We start from the raw sequence: 27,648 nt of genomic DNA, 5'->3' as shown, positions 1-27,648 counted from the left end.
GGATGCAACGCGCTTTCACAAGCACGTCATCATCTTGATACCAATACTCTGCATACTTTATATTTTTCACTCATTCACAGCCACATCTCATACTGCAATGAATCATGGGGTGCGACATATAAAACGTTTCTTGAACCTGTTCGCAAACTTCAAAAACGAGCCCTGAGAATAATCACCCAATCTTGATACAATGAGCCGAGTATGCCTTTGTTTATGAAAATGAATACTTTGCCTTATGATAAGTTACACAAAATAAAAATTGCCACGTGTGTGTTAAATGTTGTCAAAAACAACCCAATTTTTCATGTTTTTTGTTTTACACATCCTCTCGTGTAACCAGAAATCAAACGTATGGAAATTTATATCTTCCTCCAACGAAGAATACTTACGAACAACGTGTGCTGCAGTTTTCAGGGCCAAAAATTTGGAATCAACTACCAGAAGAAATAAAACGTTGAATTATTTTTCATCAAGTCTCAAGAAATAGTTACTTACACAGAACAATGTTTATCAATGAAAACAAATATAATGTCATTTGTGTGTGTGTGTGTGTGTGTGTATGTATGCATGTGTGTCTGCCCGAAACTTGTGAAATCGTTTAAAAATACCATTGTCACCGAATCATTAGGTTTTTGTTTTTGGTATTAGCCATGCATATTTTAACCTTCATATTAATGCAACAATATGCTTTGTTTACTTGTATGTTCCTAAGCTAGAACTGTTATCGTGCATTTACCGACACTTTCGCTCTTCCTTTGTTTCACTTGTGCAAATAAACGATGCACGATAACTATCTGTATGCTTTTTATATATCTCTTTTATACATGGAACCCTTAGTTATTTATTTTTGTGGACCCCCAACTAGCCTTTGGCTATGGGTTCAACCATTCGTGATGTTTTTGTATGGTTCACAGATTGAAAATAAAGAATTGAATTGAATTGAATATTTTCGCGTTATTCGTTGATATGAGGTCATGATGCTTCGTGTTGTGTCACTTGTGTAGTCGAGAGTCTTCAGCATACAAGGTACGGGCCCTACGCCCGCCTCTTACAGGTCAGAACAGCCTCAAATCCAACTAATATTGAGAGCTACAATATGGGTTTGTTGGTGATGCATTTAAAAGAACTTGGTATTGTACGAACTACTAAGAACACACGATATTCCAAATCCCAAACTATTGCTCGCAGTTCAAGTGATATACAATACTAAGTCAACAAACACCAGTTTTTAGTGTCAGCTCTGTCATCTTATTTCCTTTCCTTCGTGCGTATGCTTAAATTTGGCTGCATCCACTCGACATAACCGATAGAGCTAGCCTTGGTGGCATACCTGATGGGCATGCACATCCAAGACAACGGCATCTGAGCCGAGGACGAAACATCACAGCTGACACTTGTCATGGTCACAAAAAAAACTGCTTCTCTTTGAATATAGAGAAATTGTGACGGTCAATAACATTTGTGTTGGGCCGATGCTACGATGGCCTGATTGGGTGGAAACGGGGGGGGACAAAATAAGGAGAATAAAGAGGAGGAGCAGGAAAGTTTAAGCGGAAGGACAGGGCTGGCTACCCTGTGCTGGAGAAAAAAGTGAGGGGAATAAAAGATGATAACAAGAAAAGTTGCGAATAAAGAGAGAGAGAGAGAAATACAAAAAAATAGCCACAGAGGAAAGGCAACATTAAAGAGTATGAAACACTAAAGTCTTTCTCTGAGGCCAGTTGTCCGCAAAAGGCGTAGCAGAGCTTTGAAAGCCTTCTGTGCTGAAGATGGGCTCGGCGAATGACCCAGAAACCTTTTTTCCGACAAAGGCTGATCATCCAGTCTTTGCAGAGCTGCAGTAAGTTCTTCTCTTGGCGCGTTGAAATGGGTGCACTCACATAGAATGCGTGCAATGGTTTCTTCGCAGCTGCATTACGTGCATGCTGGCCATTCCAATAAGATAGGAGTATGCGTTCTTGAAGGCTACTCCAAGCCACAAGCGGCATAAAAGAGTCTCCTCAGGTCGAGATCTTTCTGAGGGAAGACGACGCTGGAGATTGTGATACAAGTTATGAAGGCGCGCGTTTGTGAATTCTGTTGAGTTCAACTGTACCAGCGTGAGATCACGTGAGAGCGAACGAAGTCTTGTAGCTGCTTTCGGTTATTGAGAATGGCATGGCTGCGTATTGGGCACCATCGTGGGCAGATCTAGCGGCCTCATCTGCGTAGTCATTGCCATATATACCGCAATGACCTGGTATCCACTGATACACTATCATATGCTGTTTCTCGAAGGCCTTGTGATGACGAAGCCTCATTTCAGCTACTAGCTGTTCATTAGGTCTATGGCGAAAGGGTGACATAAGACATTGAAAGGCTGCCTTCGAGTCCAAAAAGATAGACCAAGTTCCCAAAAAAGAATAAAGAGATTGTGCTTTTAGTCTTTACCTGGTTGTCGTGGAACGCTACAAATTCATTGAAGTGAAGAAAGAGGGGTTTAGGAGCTAGATGGCTGGGGCCCCATGTCCAATACCCCACTGGCCTGTGCCGCCAGCCGGACCTGATCTAGAGGCGCTAGTTGCACTTCCGAATTTCCGCCTATAGAATTCTCTCCCACTCCTTCAAAAATTTTTCTATTCTGCACAAACGCGGTAAACGATTGAGTTTATTTGGCCTTTTGTCGCATTTCTACAATATACGGTACATGATCAGTGGCGAGTCGTGACACTACGGAGAATCACGGCTATACCAGGCTGAATGAATTTTGTTAAATCGAAAAAAAATGGGATAAGCTTTCGTTAAACAAGCTACAATGAACATAGAGTTAGCAGATCACAATTCAGTTTATTCACCTCTAAAGATGTATTTGCTTCTGTAGTTTAGTTTAACGGGATTTCCGTATAATGTAAAGGTGCGCAGCTTTTTCTGCATTGAAGATATCAGTCATTGTCAAATCGGTTGGGTATTATAACCGCTCATGTCAGAGTCATCAAGTTATGGTAAGCTTTACGAACATGCGAAATGTCCCCTTTTCTTGACCTTCATAGCTTCATAGCTTGTACCTTCATAGCTTGTACCGCGATAAAAAGCGCATTGTCTCAAACGTTCAATCTCTCAACAGTTTCACTGAGAGGTGAGCAGAAAATAAAAAAAACGAATTTTTTTGATCCGCAATCTATCTTCTATCATTAGTGTGATGAACTCTCGGAGCATTGGTTGGTAGATGCGATGGTGATTGTATTGCCGGTGCAAGTATAAAAGTGAAACCACGCGCAGTTTTTGCGGGCTTTATGAAATTTCGCTTTATATTATGGCCAGACGCAGTGCTCGCGGTAGTCTTCCGTAGACAGACAGTCATGCAGGCAGGTGAATGTGCCACAGGGACTACCACCATGTGCCACTTTGATTTTGGAAGCGAGGAAAAATGAAATATTATTATTTGGCGTTACCGGGAGCTGCCTAAAGTGTGTGATGTACGTCAGTGTATAAATGTTTGCTTCAGGCAAAACCAGTCAGCCTGTTTAGATCTCTTGTGCTGCCAATAAATCAAACCACACCACTGTTTAGTGAAGGCAGCAGTCAATCTTTGTAGAGTTTGAACACAAAATTAAAATATTTTTCACGTTTCAAAGACAAAATCATGCTGTAACCACAGATGTGATGATCTATCATCTCATAATTGCCACCATCAGGAAGAATCTACTTAACATTTCCTTAAACAGGCATTACTGATATGAGAATTTTATTTTTTAGCCTATTCTGCATGGTGCTTCTAAAGAAGATTACAAAAGTGGCACCATTTAAATTTGCTTTGAGCTTGGCCTAGTCTTTTATGAGCAAGAGCTGCGGAATTTTCAACGAGCTTTCGGCACGGCAAAATATTGTCGCGCAGTTTGAACAGAGCGCACCAGCATTCAGCTCGCGGTTAATGTTCTGCAGAGGAATTCCGAAACACGTTCTCTAGGGCGCACCAAAAGAAGAACAAACAATTGCACAGATGAATTTTACCAGGCATTTTTTTCCAAGAACAAAAAATGAATTATGGTGTGTGTGCGAAAAATATTGCGATGAGTAATATTACAGTGCTAATTAGGAACCATGTGACGCAAAACAGTGGACAACGCACCTTGCACATAACTTTAGTGACTTAAAAACGCTATTTAATTCTGTAATTTCACTGCTAGGAGCAAGTTCATGTCAGAAAGAGCAGAGAGCGAAACGTTTCAAGTACTCAAACATTTCAGAAAAGCAAAGCGCGATTCTCCGTGGCATTTATATGAGGTATACATGGCAAGCTTCGTACAAGAGTAAGAAATTGAAGAGTTAGTAGCTATTCTTAGTCAGACAACTTTTGCACCTAAATTGTAAAAGAAAAAGATTTGGCGTGAATTATTTTTGAACGTAAAAAGTGCGACGCTTTTCTCAGATTCCTGAAAAAAAGCTATTGGTATCCTGAAATACAGTTTGGTTCATAGAATCTTACCTTCTGTGCAAGAACACTGAATTCGACCGGATTCTGCAGAAGACGTGAAACTAGCACAACAAAAACAAGCAGCCATGCTATAGCGTACAAAGAGGCGTGACATGAATATCCAGCCACGTTTTCTTCGGCGAAAGATATATATTTTTGCCTGGCTACACGAAACTTTGAGTCGATGTTTTGCGCACGGCGAATGACTTCATGCTCCTGGCCCCAGAGCAAGCATGTCTTATTCTTCCTATATTCATTAGTTGGTGTTCTGCTCATCAAGCATTCAAGTCGCCGTGGGCAATTGGAACGCTTCGATTGGCCGTGCAGATTAGTTCTAAGACTTTCAATCTACTGGTACCTTCCAAGTTTCATGTAGCAAAAGTAGTGAGCGGAATCGCTTTCTGTGGGAAGACAAGAACGTGCTTTCCAATTCTATATTTTGTGCTCAGTCCAACACAAGCCTATTCAACAATTGAGAGGGTATTGAGTGATGAGACACGCAAATAAAGCACGCAAGCTATACTACATGACAATTTTCCTAACTTACTATTTTACCATCGAGTTCTTTGCAAATCACACACAAAACGCAGGCGTTTTCAAGCTGCGCAAGCAAAAAACTAGAGGGTGCTCAATAAACAGTTTTGTGGACTCATGGTAGGCGACCATCCTGTGGGTGTGCTTGGAGTGCGTCGTTGTGGTAATGAACGGATTCGCTGAATGTACGATCATTCGAAGAGCATGAAAAAAAACATGAAAGTAAGAGCTCTCAGCTTGAGCCTTAAGCGCGCGAAGGAGTCCTAGTCCCTCCTGGTATAATTTCGCTGCAGCAAACTCACTTGCACGACATTTAGCCTGTCGATGACGCTATCTTTCAGTGTCGCCTCATGCAGCAGTACGTGTAGTTGGTGCTCAGTTGACGGTATAAAAACACCATAGATGTATATGAACGCGAAGAACAATGCACATAACTGGCGCTCCAACAGAGCGCGAAAGAGAAGTCACGTAACCGCGTCGTCATCAATAAACCACTACTGGCCCCTAAGGTTAGCTCCAGAAACGTTGTCAGAGATAAGTGCGGAAGTCATGCTCCGCAATGAGTATTGCCAGTGCCATTAAGTTGGCACTTGCAAAACGATTTGATGCCAGCGTCTGTTCAAATGCTGGCGTAAAGATGCTGTAGCGTACAGCTGAGACTACATAAGCGTTCACTGCCGGTGCTCCTTAGTGCCATGACGCAGTACTTCTCTTCGATGCATGACACAGTACTTCTCTTCAATGCTCGTTAGGGGGTGGCACCACCCCGGCAAACTAAAAGCACAGGTACAGAAAAAAAGAAATGTGAATATGTAAGGTATGTGTGATATACTCTTCCCTTATGTGACGGTGACGTAGGTTATGCAGTAGATATTGCCACGAACCGAGAGGGCATGGGTTTGACTCCAGGGTCTCCATATTCTGTGAAACTTTTTTGTTTTATTTCGTTTTCTCTATTTCAACAGCGTGATGTGCATGAAAGAAGTGCGTTCGTGAAGTATTGGTGAATTGCGGCATATAACATTTTTGTGGTAAGTTACGCGGAAATTCTCGTTTAAAAGACATGTTGATAGGCCACAGTGAAAAACTGCGAATGTCTCAAAGACCCTAGAAATCTTTTTTTTATAGTAGAATGACGGCCCCACTTTGAAAAGCAATTCTCAAAATCTTCTTGCTTAAAATTGCGATTTTGAATGGATGATTAGTTATGTGACCTCCCCAATGGCTTTCCGTCTCATTTTCTTCCAGTTCGCTCGCTTAGAGTAGCAAAGAAGTGGAGGCAAGGTATACAGGTTAGGCACAGTGTTCAACGCTCGGAATGATTATGGTTGGCATACACCCCAAAAATAATCGAATGGTTGCAGTGTGCACTTTTAATGCCGGAGTTATATAGTTCCAATGCCCTTGCACCGAGAACCCATTGCTTTTTCTAACAGAGAGAGGAGTAATTCTGCCTCACCCTTGGTGTTTCCGGTGCTTAAATCACATGATGGTACTTATTAGTATCATTTTCATCTCTTCAAAGCCCCGCAATGGCATGTTTTTTATATGTTGCAAAATAAATCTCTTTCATAACCGTCTTGAAAGACTCGATGATGTTCAAGCACGCTATATTGAGGACACTGTTCGGTACTCCGGTCACATGCGTATTGTAACCAAGGCGCGACGCCAACACAGTTCCGAAGGCGCCACTGCTCCGAAACTCGCCGCCAAGGCCACGAGCCGTTCGGTATCGTGTATTTCTCAGCTCGCGACTGTTTCTGCGCAGAGCTGATGGGCAAGTGGACAAGACAACGGTGAGTTAAGGCGAGCTTTATGTACAGCGTAGGAATAGAGGCGTTACAAATGTGTCACTGGAGCCGACAGCTTAGGAACTCGAAGAGCCGAGATGTCTTCTCTTGCACGCATACGTCGGCTTCTCTCAAACGCGCAGGTCAGCAGCTGCTTTTTCTCAAGTTGACGTTTTTCATTGGCGCTTTAATCGAGAGGTCCTCACGCTGCTCTCGAATGAGCGTTTCTTAATCAACTCTCGACAGCTCACTCCAGCTTTCCGCTACAGTCGAGAGCGTTGCGCCCCTCTGGCTCTGACTCTATGCGTCATGTCGTCTCCTCCGCTGACGGAGACCGCACCAGGCGCTTCGCCGACGGGCTGCTCGAGTGACTGCTCAAATGACTCACACGTAGAATTTTCTGTCTGAGGTTTCATTAACTCGCTGCTAAGGTCACACAGATCAGCAGGTTTTGCAGGTGGTATTTCACCACAGTGAACAAGAACAAGTTCCTGCGAAAGCTTCCGTGCTTGCGATCGCGAGAAGGCCATGTACGATAAGTTGGAAATGAATGATTTACCCTGCTCATTGAGGACCTGTTCACAGTTATTGGAAAAAAGATAAGGAAAACGATCGGGAAGCGCAGCAGACACAGCCGCTTCAGTGCAAAGCTTACAGAACGGGCCTTCAATGACAACCATAGCGATTGGTAAGCAAGACTTCTGCTTCTCGGTGACTTGCCTGATCCACACGCGTTCCCCTGTGAAGTCGTCTGGAGACACAAACAAAGAATGGACGGCGTCCATGGTTTCCGCTGAGTGTCGAAGTGCTGGACACGTTTTCCCACTCACACTAATTTCTTGGAGACACCGCTATAACAACCGCATGTTCGTTTCCAGTTCTCGAATTGTTGCAAAAGCCAACTTTTGCTTATAGTTGATCGCGACGTGCCCTTCCTTTTTGCAGTTGTGGTAGATTACCGGTTTTCGTGATTCAAACACCTGTTCGTGTTCGCATCAGTGCGTTCTTTAGGAACTTTACTGGATTTCTCCGCTTCCGCTTGCTCTTCCCTTTCCTTGTCCTTCGTAATACACGGATCTTTCATAAAATTACGATGCGCAGTAGGTTTTTGTTGATCAGGTTTCTTTGAAAAGCTCTCTTTCCTTTCATTTTTTTCAACACGCACTGCTCTGCTATGCCACTTTTGGCGAGTGTAGTACTCCCCAGCTAGCTCTGCTGCCTCTTTAAGCTGCACTCCGCTAACTTTTTCCTGCAGCAAAAGCTTCACATCTTCCTCGATGCGGTGGTAGATTTGCTGCAATGGAATGTATTCTACCACTTTGTCGCGATTGTCATTAACACTTTTGCCCTTGAGCCATTTAGGTAATTTGGCTTTAAGATAAAAAGCGAAGACAACGTGTGACTCATTCCCCTTTTAAGCATACAAAACCAGTGGCGGAAAGCCTCGGGTGACAACTTATAACATTTCAAAAGCACTTTCTTAACTTCGTCATAACTCTCAAACACTTCTCTCTGCAAGCACGTTATAACGTCGGACACTTCGCCAAGAAGAAGAGCCAGCAGGTTCTGCGCCCAAAGAGACCGCTTCAAGACATTTCGCACACAGACGTGTTCGAACTTGACGAGGTACTTCGCCATGACCACGTCTACACCGAACGGTGGCAGTTGGTCGCGAATTCTCTGACCACTGACCTGAACTGTCGCAGAAGCTACCTAGGCACTTGCGAACACTGTAGGATTGCATATTCTATTTTTTCGATTCAAGACGCTCCTGTCTCTCGGCCTCCTCGCGACGTTCTCGCCTTTCAGCTTCTTCGCATTCGCGAACTTCTATTTCTCGCCTTTCAGCCTCCTCGCGGCATGCTTTGGTATCCACACAGGCCTCATCGACTTCCTCAGCCGACACTCCTTCATCCTTCATATTCTCAAGGATCACTTGATTTTCTTTCGCATGGCCAAAAGTGAGGCCAAGTTTCTCACAAATTTCAATGAGTGCCTTCACTTGAAGAATTTCCATCGTTCACACTGGCCTCTTGCTGTTTGCCCCTGTTAAGAATATACTTGCAGTTTCTACTATAAGTCTACTAGCAAGACGCGCAAGCCATTTTCTGCACTGCCGTTTTGACACTCTCCGCAATAACTGGATTCAAAGCGCTTCGAAGTGGCTTGAAACGATCAAAGCTCAATCACTAATGCTTCACACAGCCCTTCTCTAAACTACTATAACCTATGCTAGAGTAGTCTGGTGTACTGAGGCGAAAACATCAGGCACTCACCACATAGATATCGCTGACGCCGGCCGATTCCGGAGTTGTCACTCACTGTAACGAAGGCGTGACACCAACACGGTCCCGAAGGCGCCACTGCTCGGCAACTCGCCGCCTAGGCCACCAGCCGTTTGGTGGTGTGTGTTTCTTAGCTCGCGACTGCTTCTGCGCAGAGCTGATAGACGAGCGGACAAGACGACGGTGAGTTAAGGCGAGGTTTATGTACAGCATAGGAATAGAGGCGTTACAAATGCGGCACTGGGGCCGACACCTTAGAAACTCGAAGAGCCGAGATGTCTTCATCGCACGCATATATCGGCCTTCTCTGACGCACAGGAAAGCTGCTGGCGACGCGCCACTTGACTTTTTTTATAGGCACCAGGTGAACCTTTACATCACCAACGCCCAATCACAAGCACCGCTAGCCATGATGTCAGAATCCTCCAATGGGGACCCACCGTTTGGCTGCGTCATGTTCATGAAATCCGGAGCCGCTGCGCTCGGTTGCACCCAAGGACGAGTGATGTTGCCACGCATTGCGTAAGAATCGCTAGACTGGAAGGCGCCGATTACTTCATGGGGCTCTTGGGCTGATGGAGCTCGCTGTGTGTTGCGTAAGACAGACCGGCGCCGCCGCTTGATGACGTCATTGAGTTGATCACGTCAGGCAGGCTGGATCACTGGCCTTGACAGACTGCCTTTGCAGAGGTATTGACAATCGGTGTAGACTCCCAGGTGTAACAGTATCTGTTTGCGCTGTTTTTCAAATACTGATGTTTTCACGATCAGGGGCTTGTCAGCTATGGGAATTATCAAGTACCAAGCGCCATAGGTGCAAGGCTTCTCAGCATGTGATCTAGTCACGGCGTGCCAGGTAGTGACTGTCCATTATAAAACTCCTATGTGGCCCGAACAATGGGTAATTTTTTCTGCTATTCAACCTTCCTATAAAAATGAACATGCAACCATCAGCCATTGATGCGTCTGAAGCTTCCTTACCTTGAAGCCATAGGTAACTAAAACTGGGCATGTAGAGAAGAAAAAGCACTCTAGAGTTACCTGCATTCCAACGCAGCATTCTGACGAAGTCTTTAGAGAGACAACTTCGTTCCATTTACGACTTGTTTTAATCTCAGCAGCCTGAGTGCCCAGTGCAAAAAATTTTGCTCGTCTCACTGCATGCTTGAACCCTCTCGAGGTTTCACTTCAGTGGAGCTGAAACACCCTTCCCTATATACTTCGCTCCTCCTCAGTTTCTGTTATGACATTGAAATACAATATTTTTACCCAGCTCTCTTTTCATATTACATTTCTCGGTGCCTGTTCTTATAACACCGACATCGTAGCGTGGTAGAAGGTGGCTCATTTCTGCATTTTTGTCATGCATCACCAATAACGCACTGTAATTCAGGTCTTATCTTTCTATACATTCTAATCTAAACAACCATAACATCGAGAGCACACCCTAGTCGTTCTTGGGGACTTCAATGTTCCGGGCATCCTTAGGCCTGCTCTTACGTATTTCGCTACTAATTCACCTAATCGTAGGGAAAAAATTTCATTTCTTTCGTTGCATAAAGTGATACAATTGCTTGATATGAATACGTGACAAATATCTGTACTTGACGTAGTGTTCATCAGTGACAGTTTTGCTAACTTTGGCTTCTAATGCGACGTAATATAAGAAATATTTGACCATGGCACACTCCTTGTACACAATAATTGTCCTAGCCCACGCGAAACTTTTAGCTACTCTAAAATTTGTGGTTTAAACAAAGATTATGAGACGTCTATCTCTGATACTTTGGCTGATAGCTAAGAACAATTCTGTTACTTAGTAACACGTGTCTTTCTGACAATCTTGGGCGTTATTTTGAGTTATTAGTGAAGATCTGGATGAATAGCTTCATTCTAATAGGAACAAAAAAAGACGACTAACAAGCTGCCTTGGATCTAACCGTGTTGCCATATTGCGTAAAACGAGATACGCTAACACTGTTATTCATGCTTCCTTTGAGAAAGCCAAAACAGAAATTCACGCTCCCACGAAAAATTTCAAAGACGACTTCTACTTGGCTGTTCAACTTCCTTTATTACTTGTATACAAACCTTGAAGGTATTTTACTTCAGTCTTGCCTAGTACCACAACGACTTCCTCTTTCAAGAATATTCTTACAATTACGAAGGACTCCATTATGGTTTTATGCAATTAAGTCCTATTTTTAATCACTTTTCATCCCCGACAACTATGTTCTTTCAATTTTTAATCATGACGTACAAACCAATAAACTAGGTGATATTATAATAAGCTCGGAAGGTGTGGTAAACCTAATGTTGAATCTTGACATCAAGAAATATACTCGTTCGAGCAATATAAAGAAATACTTTTTTGTGAGATACTTCGCATGAACAGCCCGTTACTTACAGTGATCCCACAGAAATCCCTAGACTGCAGTGTAGTACCCCCTTCATGAAAAGCAACGATAGTGATGCCTTTGTATAAATCTGGTGATAGACAATAATTCTCTAATTACAAGACAATATCTCTCACACCACAGTCATGCATGGAGCATAATCTTCTTAAATATAATATGTAATTCCTCGACTTCAATTAAATCCTAACGTCAACTCAGCCCGGTTTCCGTCGTGGCTACAGCACCGTTACACAATTAGTTGATTTCGTTCATGACGTCGCCTTTAACATACACATACAAGAAATAAAATAGATACCAATTTATTTGACTTCTCTAAAGCTTTTGACTCTTACTTTATTTATATTGCTAATGAAATTCGATTTCATACTCAATATTTACCATCTTGTTTTTCGGATCACCAGTTTCCTTCATGATCGCTCACAATTTGTTTCTTTCAACTCAATAGAGTCATCCCTTGTTGACATAACGGCAAGTGTTCTGGAGAGATCTTTATTTGGCCCAATAATGTTCTTCATATACATATATTAGATATACATCACTGCACATTGTCTACAATAAGAATTATGTGGACAATCGCGTATTGTACGTATTCATGAACCTTCTGGAAGATCATGTTAACTCTCCGGACAATCGCTCATGTCTCTCAGCGCTCAGTGCAAAACAAGGCAGATCAACGTCACCTGCACTAAAATGGCCGTCTTATCTTTTACCAACGGCCAGAATCTGTTTTCATTTGATTATCATCTAGATGGCACTCAACGTAAAAGAGTGTGGCAATATAAATATCCAGGTGTGATTCTAAGAAAAAATCTCTCCTTGACAAACCACATCGAATACATCAGTAGGAAAGCTCGAAACAATTAGGTTATTCGCGCCGTGATTTCGCTATATTTCCCGCGGCACCAAGCTATTTCTGTATAAAACCTTGATTCAGCCTATACTGAAATACGCATCTGTAGGTTGGTAGCCTCACAAACAAGGTAACCTAAAAATACTTGTCAGCGTCCAACGTAAAGCTATCCGTTTCATATGTCGTAACTCTAGCCTCAGCTTCTCACCCTCACAAGCCTTGCAGTCACTAAGCATTGTATCATCGCATTCTCGTTACCATTTTTATTTTAAAACTATTATGTACGGTTATCGACTCCTACACTGGCATCCCTGGCGGTAACAACATAACACTCATGGATGAAACTTGCACCCGCAGCTCCCATAACTTGAAGATGACGCTTTTATTTCCTTGTAAAACATAATAAAATTGAGGTTTTTTCAATGTTCTATGCAGCTCTGGAATTCTCCACCAAGAAGGATTCGCTCACTAGAATAAAATGAGTTCATTGATGACGCTACTAACCACATCGAACATACGTAAATTCTTGTTTGTAATATGCAAAGATTTGTTTCCTTTCACATTCCTCTGATTGATTTGAGCTTTATACTGTTGTTATTTCCTCTGTTGCTTTCGTCCTGTACGCCTACTATAGCCCTGTACTTGGGCTGTAGTATAATCAAATAAATAAATACTTTATTAGCGTAGTAAAAGAGAGGCCCGTTTTGCGAAATCCTCATATCGAAATATTTCCTGGGGGCTGTTAGTACTTGGACAGTCTCATGACTACTACAATACAGAGATCAGAGTGAATGCGTTTTTATATATTTTTATTACAAATATATACAACACATCGCATGTGGAAGCTTCGAAATGATAGTCTAGTTTTTTTCATGATAGCAAATGCTCAGTTTTCAAGGTTGTAGCCCATAACCGTTAAATTACATCACGAAGCCTAGAACATGAAGAACTACTTAGTCGTTCAGCAACATCTTGTGAAGAAAATTTTCGAAAGAAAAAATTCCCGCAAATGAATGTAAAAAAATTACGATATGTTTAAAACAGGTCCATAGCGCTAAGAAGCTCTAAAAACCTTTTCACAGTTCCTATTAACAACTGAGAAAGCACAATAAAAATAGATATTATAACCGAGCTGCCCGCGTAGGTAAAGCACAGAAGCGAGACCAGTAAGGCAGTGTGCTGTAAACGATGACGCCATTTGAACTACTCTATTGCCGCACACCAGAAACAATGCCTTAGTTGCACGGGTTGTGTTGTTAACTCCAGAAAAAACTTTCAACAACTTAAAAGGCCGGGCGCGCTCTACAGTAGCCTAAGCGTTGTGCACATCGCTGCGTCACGCACAAATTGGGTTCATTTTTTTCTTTCACAGCGAACGCTGTTTTGAGATAAGAACTCAGGTAACGCGCAGCGTCGTAGTTGTCCGCCACCGCAGCTGCCGAGGTCCATCGCCAGTATCGTAAGAAATTGGGAAAACACTCAGTAAATAAAAGCACCAATAGCACAATGGAATTTACATCCGACTTCACTGTGTGCCAGCGTAATATTCCAGCACTGAGCAACTCATTGCTGAATTGGCCTGAGGCATGCTTCACATGTCCGGAAAGGAACAGCGTATATATTAGTAATAAAGCTTTTTAGAGCATTAAAGAAACAACCAGGTTTCATACAACGCGAATTGCGTAACGAGCAGGTCGTCCACATCTCCAACCCATTACAACTCTTGTTCTTGATCACTATATAATTGTGACGCATACACACTTCAGGCTAACTCTACATTTTCCTCAGCCACTGAATAAAATATTGCATATTACTTTTAGCAAGCGTATAGCGGATACTACGGTGCTCCAAAGAATGATGAAGGATAGCTTTGCGAATGCTGGGCTACTAAGCAAAAAGTTTAATTATTTAGGGCATAATGGTACCCAGCAAGTTCTCTTGTAGGAGTTACCCAAAGAGCTTTCAGAAAATGCTCAGAAAGGCGCCTCTTCTTTCGAGTGAGGTTTAACCCTCGAGTTCTTGGCCCAGTGTTTCTAGGTCGGCAGAGACTAGAACATTAGAAGGGTAGACCACGCCCTGCGAGGCCGGCACCTACCCCACGGAGGATCCTGTGAATAAAGCCTTTTCTCTCTCTCTCTCTCTCTCTCTTTGGCTTTCGCTGTGACTGTGCAAGGCATTTCACGCAAGCCTGCCGTTTTTTTACAGCAAAAACTGTTATGAGATCACAACTAGATCAAGCGCGGTTGTCTGCCGCCGTAGCCACTGGTGTCCGTAACCCCATCGTGTAAAATTAGAAAAGAAAAAACTAGCACCAAAGACACAGTGAGGCTTGAAACCCGAGTCTGCTCGGCTCCAGCACAGTATTATACCACTGAGCTACGCCGGTCCTTGTGACTTGCTGGCAAACCTAGCACCAGTGACACAGTATAGGACTGCAAGGCGGGACAACTGGACGCAAGCCCAGTATTCTACCACTGAGCTACGCTGGCGCGTGTGACTTGTTGGCAAACTTGCCTTAGGCATTACTAATGTCGGCAAAGCAATCGTGGTAATACGAGTACAAAGCGTTTTAAAAGAGCGAAAGAACAACCATTCGTCACAAAATTGGAATAACGTAACTAGTGGACCCTAAAATACTCCAACCCGTTACAAAATTTTGCTCTTGTTCCCTAAAAACTGTGGCGAATACCCACTTCAGTCATATTTCTTCATCGTTGTCAGCCACTGCACAAACAATTGGCACGAAATTTCTTGAAAGTGTTCAGCCGATACCAAGCTTCTCAGAAGAATGACGAAAACTAGCATAGCGAATGCCGGTCTACGACCCAAAAGAATAACAATGCTCTATTATTATTGAGCAAGTATGCTTGCAGTAGTTACCCGATGAGTGTTTTCAAAAGGCTCTGAAAGGCCGCTCTTCTAGCTTTCACTGTGACTGCACTGCGCCTGTCGCACAGGCCTGGCATTTTTTTTAGCTCTGGTATGTGACATGTTGTGCAACTAGCCCTCATAATTATGACCGCCTAGAAATTTAATTCAGTTGGCTTAGGAAGCTGGCCTATCTACTAGCAATGAACTAACACTTTTAGCTTTGTCGTGCTCTTGTAAACAAAAAAACTTCGTTGTGCCTTTTGCGATCAAACACACGACAAAAGAGCGAAGACTCTATATTTCAATCTATATAGCCACGTTCCATTTCTCAAGTTTCGTTATCGCCCCAAAACACTACACAAATCTCAGCGCAAAGCGCGGGTGCACTGTTCGAGAAGCTTGCGGACTTTAGTAGATCATTTCGATAAGATCACGCCCACTCTGCGAACTGTACAGATTATTCTGGAACCTACGCCACCGCCAGCGCTAACGCTATAACATTCGATGGCAAGAGTATAAACGCCGACACACTTCGCCGCTTGTCAGTAGTTGATCGACGGCCGACGCTCCGTTCACTGCTATCTGTGCAAGACTGCTACTGAAATCGGACTTTCGTTTGCCGGGCACAGGTTCACCCAAATAAACTGTTAGATCCCAACACAAAGTATCCTGTTTCGGCCACGTCATGACCCCGTGACATCTGGTGGAGGTGCTGCCTCGTTCATCTATCGGACGCCCCCGTCAAGCCGTGAACCCAGCCCACGTCGCGGAGACGACACCGACGCCAACCAAAAGCAGTGAACAAGCCGGCGGCAGCAAGGTCCTCCCACCGGAGTACAGGCTTCTACAACACAAGGCGCGGAAGACCAAGGCCATGACCTCGACTACAGCGACAATGACAACCGGAGCGTCCCAGCCCGCTTTCGTCATTCATCAACCCAGGGAACCACCAACTTTCCATGGGTCATTGTTTGAAGACCCAGAAATCTGGCTAGAAACATACGACCGTGTGGTCACCCTCATCCACTGGGCAACGAACTAAAGCTCGATCGTGTGTACTTCTACCTGAAAAACACCGCAAAGACCTGGCTCGAGAATCAGGACTCCACGCTCTGACCGTGGGATGTCTTCTGCGGTGCATTCCTACAAACGTTCGCGAGCGTCGCTCGCAAAAGAAAAGCCGCTGCTCTACTAGAGGCCCGGGTTCAGCTACCAAATGAAAAGCTTGCAATTTTCACTGAGGAGATGACCCGCCTATTCCGTCACGCTGACCCAGACATGCCTGAGGGGAAGAAAGTTCGCTTCCTCATGTGAGGGGTCAAACAGGAGCTCTTCGCGGGACTAATGAGGAATCGACCGAACATTGTGCAAGAAGTTGTATCCGAGGCGACCACTGTCGAAAAGCCCTGGACATGCGCACCAGACAGTATAATCGTCGCCTATCTCCAAAATGCGCTGGTGCTCAAGCTGGTGACTCCGAAGACCTGCGTGAAACGATCCGAGCGATCGTGCGGAAAGAGCTGCGCAAGCTGTTGCCTTCGGCGCAGCCTCTAGTAGATCCGATCGCCGACATTTTGCAAAAAGAAGTTTGGCAATCGCTTCGAATTCCACAAACACCGCTGCCCGAGCCAGAAACTATGAGCTACGCCGCTGTAGTGCGCCACAACGCTCCTCCCCGTCCACGCCAAAACACCGCCCCGTCGCCCTTCCGTCACCAGACGCCACCGCCACCTTCACCCACACTGACGTCCTACCGTTCGCCAGTGGGCTCGCACAGTGCGCCGAGGAAAATGGACGTTTCGCGTGCACCTGACAACCGCCCGCTCTGCTACCACTGCGACGAGGCCGGGCACACATACTGCCATTGCCCGTACCGACAGAAGGGACTGCGTGGATTCGCCGTCAATGCACCGCGTCCGCAGCCAGGAGAACGGCCACGTGACCTCGCCGACTACCTGACAGGAACTCAATGGACACTACGAAGTCCTTCCCATTCGCCGTCGCCCAGCCGCCGCGTGTCACCGCACCCCCGGCAGTACTCTGGCCCAATGCAGGGCCGCTCTCCTAGCCAGTATCCGCGAAACTAAGGGCAGCAACCGATGGAGGTGCGGTTGCTGTGCGACAAACTACCGAGGATCCCCCGACGACGACGACGACGCGACGGAGCTTTCCGAACCCAACGCCAACCAGGCAAAGCCCTGATGATGAAAGCTCACTTGCCGAAGGTGGCCTGACGACGCAACATGGAAGCAGCGGAACAAGCCCACGCAGCCGTGACCCTAGGCCACGCCCTATCTGTAATTCGAGACGGCGAACTAGCGACCTCGACGTTCTCATCGACGGCCACAGTGTGACCACTCTCGTCGACACTGGAGCCGACTATTTGGTCATCAGTGAGTCGTTCGCCGCGAAGTTAAAGAAAGTTGGGACAGCTTGGGGAGGCCCTGAAATGCGCACAACCGGAGGTCATCTCACAACGCCTGCAGAAATCTGCGCAGCGTGAGTCATCTTTAACGGCCGTATTTATCCTACAGACTTCGTAGTTGTAACCGAGTTGGCACGGCCGCGATAGCAAGCGCAAGCTGTCGCTCCTACGTAAGCGTGACGTCACCCTCCTGGCCTACTTAAACTCGTCACTATAGGCAATAAAGCGTTGTTCGACCCATGATATCGTCTCGTACACATGGTGGCAGCGGAAAACAGCCAGCATGACGACACCGCCTACGTTGCCGACACCGCCTGCATTGCCGACAACGCTCCTGTTGCCTCCGAAGCCCCTCGACACATCGCGAGACGCTTGGCTTGGGTGGAAGACCTGGAAAAGTGAGTTTGAACTGTTTTTCACGGCAACTCAGCTGAACAAACAACCAAAAGAAGTGCAGGCGGCGACGCTTTTAGTGACCATTGGGGAAGAGGCTGCAAAAGTGTTCGCTTCGTTCAAGTTTGAGCCAGGAGAGGACACAACCGATGTAACCCTTATAATTAAAAAATTTGAAGACTTCTACCAGCCCGCGAAGAACCTCACTTACCACGAGTTTTGCTTCGGCTCCCGAGACCAAAAAGAGGACGAAAGTTTCAATGACTGGCTTGTCGAATTGCAAACGCTAGCCCAACACTGCAATTTTGGAGACTTAGAAGAGCGCATGCTTCGTAGCCGCATAATACTCGGTATCCGGGACAAGGGACTGCAAAAGAAGTTAATTTCTGAAAACCCCTCTTACCAAAGAGTAGTCGAAATCTGTCGCATCCAAGAGCAAGGCGAGGAGCAGTTTCGACAGATACGTGGCACCACTGAAGGCGCTGAAACTGCAGCCGTAAATGCGTTGGCCAGAGTAACAAAGCCATGTAACAAATGTGGCTACAAAGTTCACCGCGGCAGCCGCTGCCCAGCAACAGGAAAAGCGTGCAGGAAATGCGGAGGATTGAATCATTTCGCCCAAGCATGCTCGCAGTCATCCTTCTTGCACAGCGAAGATGCAAAGCGCAGGGAAATACGAAAGCTACATGTTGACAAAAGGTCAGATTTTTTTCTGGAAGCTTTAACCGTGAACGCACTCGCTAGCGACCAGTGGACCGCGACAGTTTCCATTGAAGGCCGTCCGATGGTCTGCAAACTTGATACTGGGGCAAACTGTTGTGTGATTTCAAAGGAAGAAGTTTTGTCGCTTCCGAGAAAGACTCGTGAAGCCTGCCGAGCCACGTTAACGAGTTTTTTCGGCCACAAAACGACTGCGCAGTTTAAAGTAAAGTTGTCGCTATCCGTGAACGATAAACAGCACGATGAAACCTTCTTCGTCATAGAGCAAAACGTGCCGGTGACCCTCAGCGGAGCAGCAGCAGAAAGCCTTGGCTTGATTTATCGCGTTGATAGCGTCGAGACGCAGCAACTCTACCCGGCGGCTCAGCCCTTCACCGATGTTTTCACAGGATTGGGACAGCTGAAAAATTTTAAGTACGAAATGAAGCTCAAACCCGGCGCCGTCGGTGTAGTTGTGCCAGCCAGAAGGGTTCCGGTCACCATTGAAGAAAAAGTAAAGGCTGAACTTCAACGCATGGAGGAGCACAACGTCATAACCAAGGTAACCGAACGAACAGAATGGTCAAGCTATATGGTAGCCGTAGGTAAAGGTGATAAAGTAAGAATTTGTCTCGACCCAACGGAGCTTAACAAGGTTATTCTGCGTGAACACTAACCTATGCCTGTTCTAGAAGAGGTCGCGCAACGACTAGCTGGAGCTAAATATTTTTCTACCTTGGACGCAACATCCGGGTTCAGGCAAATAAAACTTTCTGACAGCAGCTCCAGATTGTGCACAATGAGCACGCCCTACGGGTGCTATCGGTTTATCCGCATGCCTTTTGGAATTGCTTCCGCCCCGGAAATATTTCAAGCAGCCATGCACCGTCTCTTGGAGGGCCTGTCTGGAGTAGCGGTTGTAATGGACGACATATTAGTCTGGGGCACAACGAAGGAAGAACATGACAACAACTTGACCGGGGTGCTTGCACGCTGCCGTGAGCACGACCTCCGTCTGAACTCACAGAAATGTGTCTTTTTGCAGGAGCAAGTTCTCTACTTGGGACACGTTTTCAGCACGCAAGGACTAAGCCTGGGACCCGATCGCGTCCAAGCCATTTTGGACATGCCAGCGCCAAGTAACAGTAAGGAATTGAAAGTCTTCCTCGGAACAATGAATTACGTGCAGCGCTTCATTCCTCGAATGTCTGTACTCACCGCACCACTTAGAACATTGCTGCGCAACGATATTGCCTGGGTCTGGACAGAAAAAGAGCAATGCAGCTTCAATGAGCAGCGCCAAGCCTTATTAACAGCGCCAGTGCTTGCTTACTTCGATCCGAAAAAGCCAGTCACCCTCTCTGTTGACGCCAGCCACATGGGCGTTGGCGCCGTTCTGATACAAGACGGCCGCCCTATCGCTTTTCCGTCTAGATCGCTCAGCGATGCTCAGACGCGGTACGCGCAGATTGAAAAGGAAGCTCTGGCGATTGTGCATGGCTGCGAAAAATTTCACGACTATATTTTTGGCCAATCTGAGGTTACGGTGGAAACCGACCATCGTCCGTTGGTGCCAATTTTCAGTAAACCACTTCACCAGTGCCCACTTAGACTGCAACGAATGCGACTGACATTGCAGCGATACGCCATTAATCTACTGTACAAGCCAGGAAAAGAGCTGTTTTTGGCTGATGCGCTCTCTCGTTTTCCAAGCAAGGCGTTATTGACGGAAGAAACCGAGCGCTTCAATGTTAACGTCATTGCCCTTATTCCAGCTTCTGAGCGTCGCCTCGAGGAACTACGTGTGGCAACAGCCAAGGATCCTGCTCTGTCGACCATCCGATCCTATGCAGAGACTGACTGGCCGGAAAACAAAGAGGACGTCCCAGCATGTGCCAGGCCATTTCGGGCGTGTCGAAAAGAGATGCATACACAAGATGGCCTCGTCTTTCGCAGCAACAAGGTAACCGTACCAAGCGCTAAGAGAGCTGAAATCCTTCGGCTTCTTCATCTGGCCCACTCGGGGTCGGAAAAGATGAAAACTCGGGCTAGGAGTGTCATGTTTTGGCCATCCATGTCGAGTGACATTGACCAGAATGCAGCATCATGCAAAGTTTGCCAGGCTCACCAAAAGCAAAACACTAAGATGCCTCTACTGTCGCATGATGTCCCCAGTCTGCCATGGGAAATGGTTGGCATGGACTTATTCCATCACGGTGGTAAAGAGTTTGCCTTAATTGTAGACTTCTACTCCTTTTATTTTGAAATAAAGGAGTTTCGATACACAACAGCCCGGCACTTGAAGGAGTGGTGCGCGAAAGCTTTCTCTGTCCACGGCTTACCAGTGAAGCTCTGTAGTGACAACGGGCCCCCTTTTAGTAGCCAAGAGTTCCGTGAATTTCTGCATGAACTAGGAGTCAGCCACGTGACGTCAAGCCTTTATCACCCTCGCGCAAATGGCATGGCCGAGAGGGCAGTTCAAGAAGCGAAAACGCTGCTGAAGAAGTGTTCGTATAACAGCCCAGACTTCCATTTAGCTCTGCTTGAGTTGCGCAATACTCCACGTGATGCTATTCTGATGTCACCTGTGCAGAGGCTGATGGGTCGACAGACGAGAACACTGCTCCCGGTTCCCTCCTGCCGTCTGAAGCCGGCACCATTGCCCAACAGGAAGGTGCACTCCCGTCTCCAGGAGATTCGCCACAAGCAGAAGGTCTACTACAATCGAGGTGCTCTGGACCTGCGCGCCCTCTCACCGGGTCAGAGGGCCTCGTTGTACGACACGCACACACGGACGTGGTTCCCGGTCGTTGTGCTGGGATCAGCGGGAGCTCCACGCTCCGTACTGGTAAATACAGAAGATGGCCGAGAAATGCGACGCACACGGGAACATCTCCGGGAGGTTCCAGAGCTACCATGCCCCGACACTACCACAACACCTCCCTCAGGCTTGCCAGGCTCGGGTCCCGTTCCAGAGCCGCCACTACCAAGGAAAAGCACTCGGGAACGTCGCGAGCCTCGTCGGTACCCCATGCCAGAGTGACCTATATTGCCCCAAGTAAAGGAAGATGTAACCGAGGTGGCACGGCCGCGATAGCGAGCGCAAGCTGTCGCTCCTACGTAAGCGTGACGTCACCCGCCTGGCCTACTTAAACTCGTCACTATAGGCAATAAAGCGTTGTTCGACCCATAATATCGTCTCGTACACAGTAGTCCTACAGCGTTGCTCGAGAGATGTCATCATTGGTATGGACTTCTTATGCCTGCATGGTGCTGTCATCAGCCTAAGAACAGAGTCCATAACGTTATCCACAGAAGAAGCACTACCGCCACGCACGCCTTCAGGAAGCCATGCTTTAAATGTGCTGGAAGAACAAGTCACCATTCCGCCTTGCTCCAGTATCAATATTTCAGTCGGCGCTTCTAAATCACCTGACTTGGAAGGCGTCATTGAAGGCTGTCGGCATCTGTTGGTCACCTGAAATATTTGCGTCGCAAGAGGAATTGCAGAGCTGCGGGGAGGCAAAGCAACGGTTATGCTCACAAATTTCAGCAATGAGTACAAATAGGTGAACAAAGGAACAACGGTCGCATACATCGAAGAAATTGTGGACGCCACCAGCGCTTTTGCCCACGCCGATTCTGCGGAACCAGCTCAGAGGCAAGCACCAAGCCCCTCCCACAGCTTTCGACGTCAATCCCAGACTTCCGGACCATAAGCCAGAACAGCTAAAGGCCCCGTTCCTGCAATACGAAGATTGCTTTTCACCGTCATCAAAAATTCGGCAGACCCCAATCAAGAAACATCGCATCATAACCGAAGAAAATGCCAGGCCACTCCAACAGAGTCCGTACAAGGTTTCGACGCGAGAACTTGAGGCCATGAAGAAACAAGTTGATGAAATGCATCGGGATGACATCATCCTGCCAACCAAAAGTCCATGCGCGTCCGCCGTGGTGTTAGCGAAAAAAAAAAGGATGGGACCGTACGTTTCTGCTTCAATTATCGCCGCCTGAGCAAAATCACAATAAAGGAGGTGTATTTTCTCCAACGAATAGACAACGCACTTGATCGGCTCCATAACGCGAAGTACTTTTCGTCAATGAACCGCAAGACTGGCTAACGGAAAATCGAAGTCGACGAAAACGACCGAGAGAAGATGACGTTTATAACACCGGACGACCTCTTCGAGTTTAATGTGAGGCCCTTCTGCCTTTGCTAAGCGCCTGCAACTTCTCAACGCGTTATGGATACAGTACTGGCAGGAATGAAGTGGCAGACTTGCCTTGTGTACTTGGACGACGTCGTCGTGTTTTGCTCGAGTTTTGACGAGCATCTTCGGCGCCTTGAAGCTGTACTTCATGCCATCAAGACGTCCGGACTCACATTGAAGCCAGAAAAGAGTAGCTATGCGTACAAAGAGCTCTGGTTTCTGGGGCACGTGATTACCGATTCCGGAGTTCGTCCCGATCCACGGAAAACAGCCGCCATCACCGACTTCCCGCAGCCAAATTGACAAGAAGGTGGTGCGCCGGTTTCTGGGCCTGTGCGCCTATTATAGGCGGTTCGTGAAGAACTTCGCCCGCATCGCCAATCCACTCCCTAACCTTAGCCAGGACGATGTGGAGTTCAAGTGGGAAACGCCGCAGGAACGCGCTTTCCAGGAGCTTAAACAACGCCTCCAGACGACTCCGTTACTAGCTCAATTCAACGAATTTGCTGAGGCAGAAATACACACTGACGCAAGCAGCGTAGGTCTTGGCGCCGTTCTTGTGCAGAGGGCTGACGGACTGGAAAGGGTTATTAGTTACGCCAGCCGATCGCTATTCAAAGCAGACGCCAATTATTCCACAACAGAAAAGGAGTGCCTCACCATTATCTGGGCTACGTCGAAATTTCTCCCCTACCTCTATGGCAGGCCCTTCAAAGTTCTGAGTAACCACCACGCCTTGTGTTGGCTAGCTACCTTGAGGACCCTTGAAGTCACCTCGCACGATGGAGCCTGAGACTTCAAGAATGCGACATTACCGTCGTTTACAAGTCCGACAAGAAATAATCTGACGCCGAATGTCTCTCTCGTGCGCCTGTCGACCAACCACCACCCGACGACCAGGATGACAACTTCTTGGGAATGATAACTACCGACGACTTCGCTGAACGACAGCGGGCCGACCCGGAACCTAAGGCCCTGATAGAATACCTCGGAGGCAGGACCGCAGAAGTCCCGAAGATATTCAAGCGCGCACTTGTGTCGTTCTTCCTGCGAAACGGTCTTCACTAAAAGAAAAACTTCTCACTGCTTCGAGCCAGATCCTGCTTGTGGTGCACTCAGCTCTGCGAGAAGAACTCCTGCAGATCCTGCACGACGATCCGACAGCACGGCACCTCGGTGTTTCTCGCACGCTCGCTAGGATACAAAAAAGGTACTATTGGCCACGTCTTACCACCGACGTCACTCGTTATGTGAGGACATGCCGGGACTGTCAACGACGCAAGACACCACCGACAAGGCCGGCGGGACTTCTCCAGCCAATTGAACCACCTCGCCGACCTTTCCAGCAGATTGGTATGGACCTACTGTGGCCGTTCTCGACGTCGGCTTTCGGAAATAAATGGATCGTGGTAGCTACCGACTACCTCACCCGCTACGTTGAGACAATAGCCCTGCCAAAAGGCAGTGCATCCGAGATAGCTAAGATCTTCGTCTAAAATATCGTCTTACGTCACGGCGCCCCGGAGGTCCTTATCACCGACAGAGGAACGGCATTTACTGCTGACCTAACTCAAGCGATCTTGGCATACAGCCAGACAAACCACCACCGGACGCAGCGTACCACCCACAGACCAACCTCCTCACCGAGCGGCTAAACAAGACGTTCACTGTTATGCTGGCATTGTACGTCGATGTCGAACACAAGACGTGGGACGCCATTCTTCAGTACGCGACCTTCGCATACAACACGGCGATGCAGGAGACGACGCAGATATCTCCATACAAATTGGTCCATGGAAGGAGCCCGGCAACTACGCTTGATGCCATGTTACGCAACGTCACCGACGAAGAACACCTCGATGTGAGTGAGTATCTTCAACGCGCCATAGAAGCCCGACAACTTGCGCATCTCCGTATCAAGAATCAACAGACGACCGACAGCCACCGTTACAATCTTCGACGACGCTTCGTGGAATGCCAGCCTGGTGAACGTGTTTGGGTATGGACCCTGATACGCCGACGTGGACTAAGTAAAAAGCTACTGCGATGGTACTTCGGACCGTACAGGGTGGTTCAACGCCTCGGCCAACTTTATTACGATGTTGTCCCCGACAGCATCACGAAGTCTCAACGACGCCAATCACGACCTGAAGTCGTCCATGTCGCGCGCCTCAAGCCGTTTCATGCGCGTTAACAAACTGAAACAGTGTTTTTTGTATTACTATTGTATCATAAATTATTCATTGTACTTTCTTGCAGTATTATTGCACCTTCATATTTAGTTAAAGCATCGGGACAATGTATTTTTAAGAGGAGGGCAATGCCACGTTCCATTTCTCAAGTTTTGTTATAGCCCCAAAACACTACACAATTCTCAGCGCAAAACGCGCGTGCAGTTTTCGAGAAGCTTGCGAACTTTAGTAGATAATTTCGATAAGATCACGCCCACTCTGCGAACTGTACAGATTATTCTGGAACCTACGCCCCCTCCAGCGATAACGCTTAGAACATTCGATGGCAATAGTATAAATGCCAACGCACTTCGCCGCTTGTTGGTAGTTAATCGACGGCCGACGCTCCGTTCACTGCTATCTGTGCAAGACTGCTACTGTAATCGGACTTTCCGTTTGCCGGGCACAGGTTCACCCAAATAAACTTTTAAATCTCAACACAAAGTATCCTGTCTTCGGCACGTCACGACCCCGCGACAATATCATCTCACAATAGCACTTCATTTTCTTGGTCATTTTTTTGTTTAGTCAGTATAAGTTAGGTTTGAAGGGATATTCTGGTCATTATCTGCTGTGTGTTTCAAGTATGCTACCAGTGAACCTTTCACCAGTGGCTTAAAAATTCACAAGAAAAAATTATTGGCATGTATCTTGGAAATGAATGTATGCGAAGCATGGTATTGGAGACTGATGGCGTTGTAATTTGTTTATTGAGCAAAACGCTACGAAATGGCTTTAAAATGTGTACAATATCATGCACTGTCCTACGTTAAATCGACAGTCGCATATGTTTTGTATACCTAGCTGTTTAGAGCTGCATAACGATGCCAGCAGCAACATGAGTATTAGCAATACCAGAAGCGGTAAGCTGAGATGTAGCACTGATGCTCGCGAGGATGGTAACCCTGTACATTGCCACATAAATCAACTTCAGCGGATGACACTTGAGTACAATTGGCATAAACATGACTTGACGGCTGCATCATTCGAGTGCGTATTTATAGTTTACAAAAAGGAATAGCCAGCACTGCGACAAAATTTACGTTTCATGAACATTGGGGTGTATTTGAAAATTAGTTCCGAAACCTGGTGTAGCTCTGTGCTTGAATACTTGATTTCCACGCAGATAATTGAGGTTTCATTACTATTTGGACCCTGACTTCTATTTTCTGCATTCGTCGGGTGGACTCTACCGATGTTAGCTTTTTATTAACACTCATGTTTTAAATTTACCCCATTGGCCGTTCCTGGGGATATGTTAAATTTCAATCACCTTGGCACATCCATCTGGTAGGAAGAGTTTGAATACATCGCCAGAAAAGGTGTGCGAGTCATTGGCATATAACGTAGGCTCAGCAATTACTGCATAGTTGTGAGGAGAGACGCATTGTTAATGATATATTGCATGTACGTTCGTCCTATTTTGGAATTTCGTTGTGTATTTCTCTCTGGAGTTCCAGCTTACAAGTTGCGGCCTTTAGTTCTTCTGGAAAGAGAAGCTTTGCGCTCATTCTTTGGCCTGCCTAAAACAGTTGCTAACAATGTATTTTACTTCGAATTGCGGGTCCCTGGTCTTTCTTGTAGAATTAGCCTTCTGACCATTCAAACATTCTCAAGACTTTATGAATCATCACTACGACATTCAGGAACAGCCTTCATTTTCACCCCAGCACCATTTTAGGTGATAGATGGCCGCAATTTCACACCCCAAAATTATATTTGTAAAAACTTTACTGTTGTTTCTGAACGTACGTATATGCGAAAACATGGCGAGTCGCGATGATTCCTTCTTTGTGGAATTTCAATTTGATGACATTTTTCCTAATAAAGCCAAATTACTTATCACAAAATCACCTGCGCAGTATTACAATAAACGTTATAATTGTTACAGACGCATCGCAATGTGACGAAAAGTCAGGGGTTGGTATTTTCTGCCCGATTTTAGATTGGTTTTAATCCCATTGGCTACTTGATTTCATACCTGTTTTTGTGGCTGAATTTCTGGCAGTAGTGCTCACCTTACGCAATATAGATACAGTTATTACATCAGCTGCAATAAAAACAGATTCTCCATCTTTCTGTGCGGCAGTTTTTGTTGGTGCCGATAATTAGGTAACAAAGGAGTTCCGTGCACTAGTGCCTGGACAATTTGAGAAAAGTCTGATTAGTTTGCATGCCTGGACAGAAAGGCTTATTTCTAAGTGAAATAGCCGATTCCTGTGCTAAGTCATCAATTAGTGGACCGATTCTACTGCACTGCTCAACATCCGCTTATGTGACTGCTGCTCGATTTCACAGACGTACCCTTACGGAAGTCTTTAGAGGTACAGCTCTAACAAAATCTACCGTATATCGCCATTTATTATATCCCTGGCGAAAACACTTTTGCTGCACTCGTAAACAAGAAGTAGCTGTCACAAGGCTGTGTTGCCGGGTACCAAATCTAAATTTCTATGAACACCGGTCTGCTCAGGCACCTTCGCCAC

The sequence above is a fragment of the Rhipicephalus microplus genome, chromosome 2 (assembly GCF_043290135.1).
Source record: "Rhipicephalus microplus isolate Deutch F79 chromosome 2, USDA_Rmic, whole genome shotgun sequence".
NCBI classification, from domain to species: Eukaryota; Metazoa; Arthropoda; class Arachnida; order Ixodida; family Ixodidae; genus Rhipicephalus; species Rhipicephalus microplus.
Note: the sequence above shows the minus strand (reverse complement) of the source record.